We start from the raw sequence: 7,836 nt of genomic DNA on the forward strand, positions 1-7,836 counted from the left end.
GCCGTGTCCTCCCTGCGTGACCTCACTCCCCGCCCCAGAAATGTAGCGTGACTGCCCTCCCCGCCGGGGCTGTAAACGCGGAAGGCGGGCACGCCCTCCAGCACCTGCGCCTCCCGCCCCGAGCGCGGGCGGCTGGCCAGGCCGGGGAGGGCCGGGTGTGCACGAAGTGCGTGCGGCGCCGGGCCGGCGGGTCACGCAACCCCAAGGCCTGCGTGCCAGCCACCGCCGCTTCCGTGCACACCCGGGGGGCTTCCGTGCACGCCCGCCGCTTCTGTGCACGCCGGGGGTTTCCGGCACGCCCGGGGGTTTCCGTGCACGCCGAGGCTTCCGTGCATGCCGGGGGGGGGGGCTTCTGTGCACGCCGAGGGCTTCCGTGCAGCGCCAGGGTTTCCGTGCACGCCCGGGGGCTTCCGTGCACGGCCAGGTTTCTGCGCACGCCCGGGGGGCTTCCGTACACGGCCAGGGTTTCCGTGCACGGCCAGGGTTTCCGTGCACGCCCGGGGGGCTTCCGTGCACGCCCGGGGCTTCGTCGCATGCCTACTGGGCCGCGTAGCCCACGAGGACTGCGAAGCCTGCCTGGCCCCGTGTCCTGCTCCCTCTGCCGACTGCGGCCCTCCTCAACGCGGGAAAGTTTCCTCCTCCGATGTTGCAAAGCAGACACTTCTGGCTGTGGAACGAGGGAGAAGGGGAAAGCGGGCGGGGGCGGCCTCAACCCGAGAGCCCCCTCGGCTTCCTCAGCGGCCTTCACACCTACTGGCCTCGCCGCTGGCGCTCGGGGGCTCAGCCTCGCGCCCTCCGGGGACGCCCTCCGGGGACGGGGTGGGGCGCCCGCCGCCCACCCGGAGGCCCCCGGCGCCCCGCCTGCGTCGCAGCCTCCGGGCCGGAGCCCCGGGCGCGCGGGAAGCGAGCTTCGTGGCCCGGCGACCCGGCCTCTCCCCGGAATTCGGAGGGGCAGTGAGGGGCGGGTCTGCGAGGCGGCGGCGCGACGATTTGCGGCGGTTTGGGGGCTCTCTGGCTGAAGAAGGAGCCCCGAGGCGCTGTTCCCAAGCGGCCGGGTTCTCTGCCCCGCCGGCTGCCCGGGCCTTGCATGCCAAGGGCGCACGCGAGGGGAGCGCGTGTCGTGACGGCCGGGGATGAGATCAGCTTGGGTAACCTCAGCGTCGGGCCGGGACATGCAGCCAGTCACGCAGCCGCTCCCTGGGCTGGGAGCCGCTCCCTGGGCTGCGAGCCCGGTGTGTCCGGGAGCGCGGTGTGTTCGGGAGCGCGGTGTGCCCGGGAGCCCGGCGTGTCCGGGAGAGGGAGCTGCGTGCGGGTGAACCAGCGCCCTCCAGGCCGGGCGCTCAGGGCTCTTCAAGGGGCGAGGACATGACGCTGCAGAATGTGTCTTGCTCCATTTGGGGGCTGATTCTGAGAGCAAACCAGCTTTCCAGGCGCACGCTGGAAATTTCGCTCAGCCAATCAGTGCCTTACATTGAGCCCAGTAGGTAACTGGAGAATCCACTGTGACACGGAACCCAAACCCAAATCCTTGCTGTCGAATCGCCTCCGACTCATAGCGACCCTATAGGACAGAGTAGAACTGCCCCGTAGGGTTTCCAAGGAGCAGCTGGCGGATTCGAACTGCCGACCCTGTGGTTAGCAGCAGTAGTAGCTCTTAGCCACTGGCCACCAGGGCTCCTCACGGACCTCAGAGGTCATTAACATGTGTCTTTATTTTGTTTATATCACTTCTTTTGACACGCAGTGCACACGGCTTGCATAGGCGTGCATGAAGTTTAATTTATACAGTCAAGTATGGAGGCACGGTTTGGCAAGAGGAATAATTGTGAATTCATAAAGAGTCAAGGCACAAACGGTCAGATTACTTAAAAGGAACAAATGAACTGGAAAAAAAAATTCAGTCTGTGACAGGAGGAAGCCATTACATTCATCTTTTCATGCTGTGGCGCATCTTGTACCAACTCAAGTATAATACACTGCGGAAACTTATAAGTAGACACAGAAGACGCAAGTATTTAGTTGTGCCAGGCAAACAGCAAACGTAAACCTTATGTTATAGGCACACGGGTAAAATTCGTAACACATAAGACTGCAGTGTATCTTTAAAATCTTTGAAATTTCAGCCATTCCTTAGTGGATATATGACTCATTGGTAAGTATGCCAGAGCCCTGATGGTGCAATGGTTCAGAGCTCAGCTGCCAACCAAAAGGTGGGCAGTTCGAATCCACCAGCCACTCCTTGGAAACCCTATGGGACAGTCTACTCTGCCCTATAGGGTCTCTGAGACTACAAGTTGGAATTGATTCCACAGCAATGGGTTTGTTTTTGGGTTTGGTTGGTTGTTTTGTCAGTATGAAACCATTAGCGTTCACCACCATGTGCAGAAAAATCTCTGCTCTGAATTTAAGTATTTGTTATGAGAATTTTTTTTCAGATTGTAATGTTAATACGATATGAGTTAAGGAGGCAGGGACTTGGTCTTTTTGTTTTTGTTTTTGTTTTTACCTTTGTGTCAATAAGTTCCTAGCAAACAGCATCAAATGAGTATTTCGAATGAATGGATGGACATGTAGTCAGTACAGTATGATGGTTAGAGCTGACAAGTACAGTGTCATACGTGAGTAAGTGCCAGCCCTGCCAGTGACTCACTCATGATCGTGGTACGAAGGAAGTAACCCTTACAGCATAATTACCTCCCAGGGGTATGGGGCCAACTGTTCCTTACTCATGCAGGTTGCTTTGAGATCCTTGAAGATGATGTACTCAATTGTAAATACTATACCACTGTTACGACAGCCCATATATAAAGCTACAAAAGTATAAAATCATGTTTAAATGCCACCAGTTTTTTGTTTGTTTGTTCTTAGTCTATCAAGTACTGAAAGACAGCGTGGCAGGCTGCATCTGTACATAAAATACTTGGCTTAGGGAAGCTTCATCTCCGTTCGACAAATATTTCATGGTGTACAATAGAAGCTTTAAATAATCAGTGTTTAGTGGTATATAGGTAATGGTATTTTATAGAGAACAGAGACCTCTGATCTGTGAAGTGCCTGAGCAATGACTCCTTTGATGACTTTTGCCTAATGTGGTATGTGGCATCCTGAACCGGTTCCTGTTGCTGAATGACTGGACCTCTGAGATTAGACATTTACCCGTCAGCATATCAAGAGCTTACCGTGTGTCAGACGTTGTTCTAGGAGTTGGAACTTAGCGCAGTGAACGGAGAAACTGACTGATAGCTTAAAGTTCAAATGGTTTTAGTCACTATTTAAACGCAGATGGTCTTAGGAATAGTAACACATTACACACATCTTTGTGTAAATGTAAAACCCTTTCCTGTTCACACCTTTTGGCAGAGGGCCCTTGGAAGGGGAAGGAAAAAAATCACCGAAGAGGCTCCGTGGAAAGGGAGGTGAAAGGTCAGGATACAAAAAAAAAAAAACCACCAGACCCAGTGCCGTGGAGTCAATTTGGACTCGTAGCGACCTTATAGGACAGAGTAGAACTGCCCCATAGAGTTTCCAAGGAGCACCTGGCAGATTCGAACTGCCGACCCTTTGGTTAGCAGCCGTAGCACTTAACCACTATGCCACCAGGGTTTCCAAGGTCAGGATAGGACAGTGGTTAGCGGCCTGAGTTGAATCAGAAGGAAGATATCAGTCCTTAATCATTGACTTAGTGTCTTCTATTAAAAAAAAAACATTACAGGACAAAACTACGCAACACTCTGCCTTTTACCATCCTGCTTATCCGAGTTGCCCTCATTTTTCCTAATACCCTCTGACATCGCTTTAAGGCTATCCATGCCCTTCTTGCCAGGGCCCCATCACTTGTGCGACTTGTTGACTGCATAAGGGTGCCTGGTGGAGGAGGTGGGTGGGCGTTGAACTCCAGCCCTAGCTTCACCTGCCAAGATGCGTGCTTTGCAGCCCCCAGAGAAAAGGGTGCCTTTTACTCATTTGAACAAAACACTTTAGGGCCGCATCGCTCTCTTTGCTCTTCAGAGTTCTCAGGCAACTACCTCCCTTCTACCCCTTGACGTATGTTTGCGTGCCGTATTTAGTGGCGTTGCTTTGCTGTGAATCATAAGATAGGATGCATGGGGGGACGGGGAGAGGACGAGGCAGAAGAAGTGAGCCAGCCTCTGCCGGCTTCCGAGATGCCCAGTTAGTATCTCGGTAAATGAAGACTAGCCAAGGCATGATGCCGCTGTGCAAGAGGTTCCTCAGCCGACAGAAAGCACGATAGAGCGACACCGGCCTTCCCGATTTTAGCAAACTGGGAAAACCTTCAGCTCACATCCCAACAGGCTGCCTCAGTGCTACACTGGATCCCGCACACATGATACAGTCAGGCAGCGTGGCCCAACCTCTTGGCCAGGCTCATTTGTAGGGCTTCGTATCAGATGATTTGGTATAGGGTCTGTGCCCTGCCGAACCCTGGGGGCGGGCTGAAGGACTAAAGCCTCTTCCTTTTGCCGTTGCTAACCTCTCCACGGTCTGTCGACATGATGTCATATTGCAAACAATGAGCCGTGGAGACTGCAGTGTCAGGACGTAGTGACCTGATCAGTCGGAACTCCGGCAGGGGAGACCACACAGAGATGAGCCCCAACAGGACCTGAAGAACCCTGTGGTTTTGAAATCCTGGGTGGATGGGCCGCACCCTGCGTACACCTTAAATCTCCTGGTGCGTTAAACGTGTAATTATTGCTCAACAACTCCAGGGATGGAGTTAATTAGGTCTTTGTGTGATGTGATTATAATAAAATGAGAGCTGAAATGTAACTTATTAAAATACGAAAATGTATGCATAATGCAAATAGATAAAATAAATGGAGTTAATGTAATATAAGAGCATAAAAACCAGATTAACACCTTCTAAAACAGTTTCTATCTAAGAACAGTAAAGCAGTTAGTTTTGTAACTCAACATATAGACCTAAAGCAAGTGAAATGTGAAGGAATGTGATTACTCTGCACGACTTGATTTATCGTTTCACTTATCAAGTAAAGACTCCTATGGTATTTTTAAATTAATTAATGATTATTTTTTCCAAAACCCTTCAGAGAGTGTTGTTTCAATTTTATATGGTTTCAAGGTGGATAAACGTAAAGAGGGTAAGTGAAATGCCCCATAAGCCTGTACCTAACAAGGTTGTTGTTGTTGCTGTTAGGTGCCGTGGAGTCCATTCCGACTCACAGTGACCCTATCCGAAGGAGTAGAACTGCCCCATAGGGTTTCCAAGGAGTGGCTGGTGGATTTGAACTGCTAACAAGGATAGGAGAATTGAAACAATTGTGGGACTTGGCATGTGAGAGGCAGTGGGTAAACACAGTTGATGACTGTAAATTGATTAATTAATCCCCCACCTTGAGAATACAAATGTAGCATGTGACCAGTTCTTCCCAGTTTGAGGACAGAGACTACATCTTGTTAGTATTTGCACTGCTGTTCCCACCCAGTAATGATAGTCCAGTGAATCAATTAATGAACGAGTATGTGCGAAAGCCCCTAAGAAGTAAGGTCTAAGCGCTCCACTCTAATCCTTCACCCTCCCTGAGAAACGTCTCGGGCTATTGATGTTTTACGTGAGCAATAAGGAAAAAGGAAGCAATCCAGATGAGAGCCTAACTGTGGTCAGATGCCTCTGAAATGAAAAAAGCCTTTGCAGATGTTTCAACAAGTGGAAGGGATGGGCCCCAGGAAACCACTTCCACACCTGAGGCGATGAGGACGGTAAAGGCAGCATCACCAACCAGCACGAGGTTCTGCTGGAAACCTGAAAAGGCCTTCAGGGTTGGAATGCTGCATGAATCCAGACTTGCCTCAGGAATGCTACAAGTGATCAGAACTAAGTATAGAAAGTAATGTGATTTGTAAAATCAGTAGTAAGGGTGGTGGTTATCTGGGAATCAAATCGTTTCATCACTTCAGACAGAACGAATGAGACTGGGAGAAGCCTTCACTGATTTTGAGAGTCTCATCTTACATTAGTTTGCTTTTGGAGAGCAAAGTTCAGATTCCAGTTCCTGTTTGACGCAAAAACAAGTAGACTCTTGACTGAAACAGCGGGGCCATGGCTGGGCGTAAAGGAGACTCTTTGAGGAATGTTTCTTCATTTATCCACCTAACTGTGCTATTTTTCCTTGTGTCTTTTGAGGCTGGTCATTTAAAATTTATGATGTTTGCCTTTGATGGCAAATCTGTTCAAATGCAAATAAGAAATTTTGCATTTTCAAATGAAAACGTTTAAAATTCTCCTGCGTTTTATGCGTGCGGTCTCCTGGAGCATGTTAACTTTCTAGCTGCACGGTGGAGGGTGGAGCACTTGATGTTAGATACCAACTGCTTAATAAAGAGACTGACACACAATAGCACCTTAAAAAGTGCCCAAGACTGGGCCCTGCACTTCCCTAGCTTCACGCCTTGGTCATATTACCACCTGATCCTATTTCCTCATCTCTCATAAAGTAACAGTTGGAGGATGGTGGTGTCTTGGGCTCAGTGGGTGAAGAAGAGGTTATTTTCTAAAACAATTATCTGAATGCTTGGCAACATTGGCTTTGTTCCCTAAAAACCCTAAACTCTGTAATTGAAAGACTGTCTAGTAACACAGCTATGGATACTTGACTCACAGAGATAAGGTTTTTATTACCCCAGAAGGAAAGCTTTTAAAAAACTTTAAGGAGCAGAAGGAAATGCTGGCACTATTACTAAAATTGACCATGATATTTGGGGGCGAGGGATAAAAAAAGATTAATTAACCCTAACATAATTGCAGAATTATACATATGTTGTTATTGTCAGTGAATTGCCCTTTCTGTAGATTGGAGCTCAATATAACCAAACAAAACCATTGCCATTAAGTTGATTCCAACTCAGCGATCCTATAGGACAGAGTAGAACTAGTCCACAGGGTTTCCAAGGCTGTAAATCTTTACAGAATCAAACTGCCACATTTTTCTCCCAAGGAGCGGCTGGTGGATTTGAACCACCAAATTTTTTTTGGTTAACAGCCAAGTGCTTAACCACTGTGCCACCAGGGCCCCTTGGAATTCAATATACAGAAGCTAAATGCCAACGCTGGCGGCAAATCTTGTCTTTTTTTAAAACCAAAAAAACCCACAGAAGCTTATCAGGCATGCTGAGTCTCCCTAACTATGACGGAATTAGAACATTTGAGCAAGGAGGAAACTTAAGTGTTGTCAAGATCAAATTCCTCCTTTTATGGATGAAGAAAGAGATTCTAAAAGGATAATTAATTCTTTCGGAAACACTGTTGTTATTATTTTTGCTACAGCTGCCATGCAAGGTACCATCTTGGTTCTGAGAACTCAGATGTAAAGAAGACAGATGTGACTCTGGCCTCAAATCACACAGTTTATGGAGGAGCTGCCACCAGAAATAAGTCTGTAGATTCCTAATTAAAAGAGCTTTCATTAATCAAGTGGTGACTCTATACCAGGCCCTAATGCCTTACCTACATGCAGTCATATAACTCGCAGCTAACTTGTAGTTGCGTAGAACCTGGCTCCTCACTCCTGATGTGTCCTTCCATGCGGTGGGAGCTCTACCCAGTAAGAATCCCGGCTCCTCTAGCCCACCTCTTACCTTGCCCACTGGGAGGTGACTTCACGTGTCTGAGTTTGCAAAACACCACCGCACATGAGTAGTCCAGTCTCCTCTCTTTGCTTTCTCTCGGGACGAGCTCCCTGATTTGCTTGTTCCATTTTGTTCTATGTCCGGGAACGAACAGGGCCAAAGGGATGCCTCTTCATATTTTATGAGTTGGTAGACAAGTCTCATATTAGGGTTTAAAATTAGGAAGCC

This window comes from Elephas maximus, chromosome 23, assembly GCF_024166365.1.
Source record: "Elephas maximus indicus isolate mEleMax1 chromosome 23, mEleMax1 primary haplotype, whole genome shotgun sequence".
Classification (NCBI taxonomy): Eukaryota; Metazoa; Chordata; class Mammalia; order Proboscidea; family Elephantidae; genus Elephas; species Elephas maximus.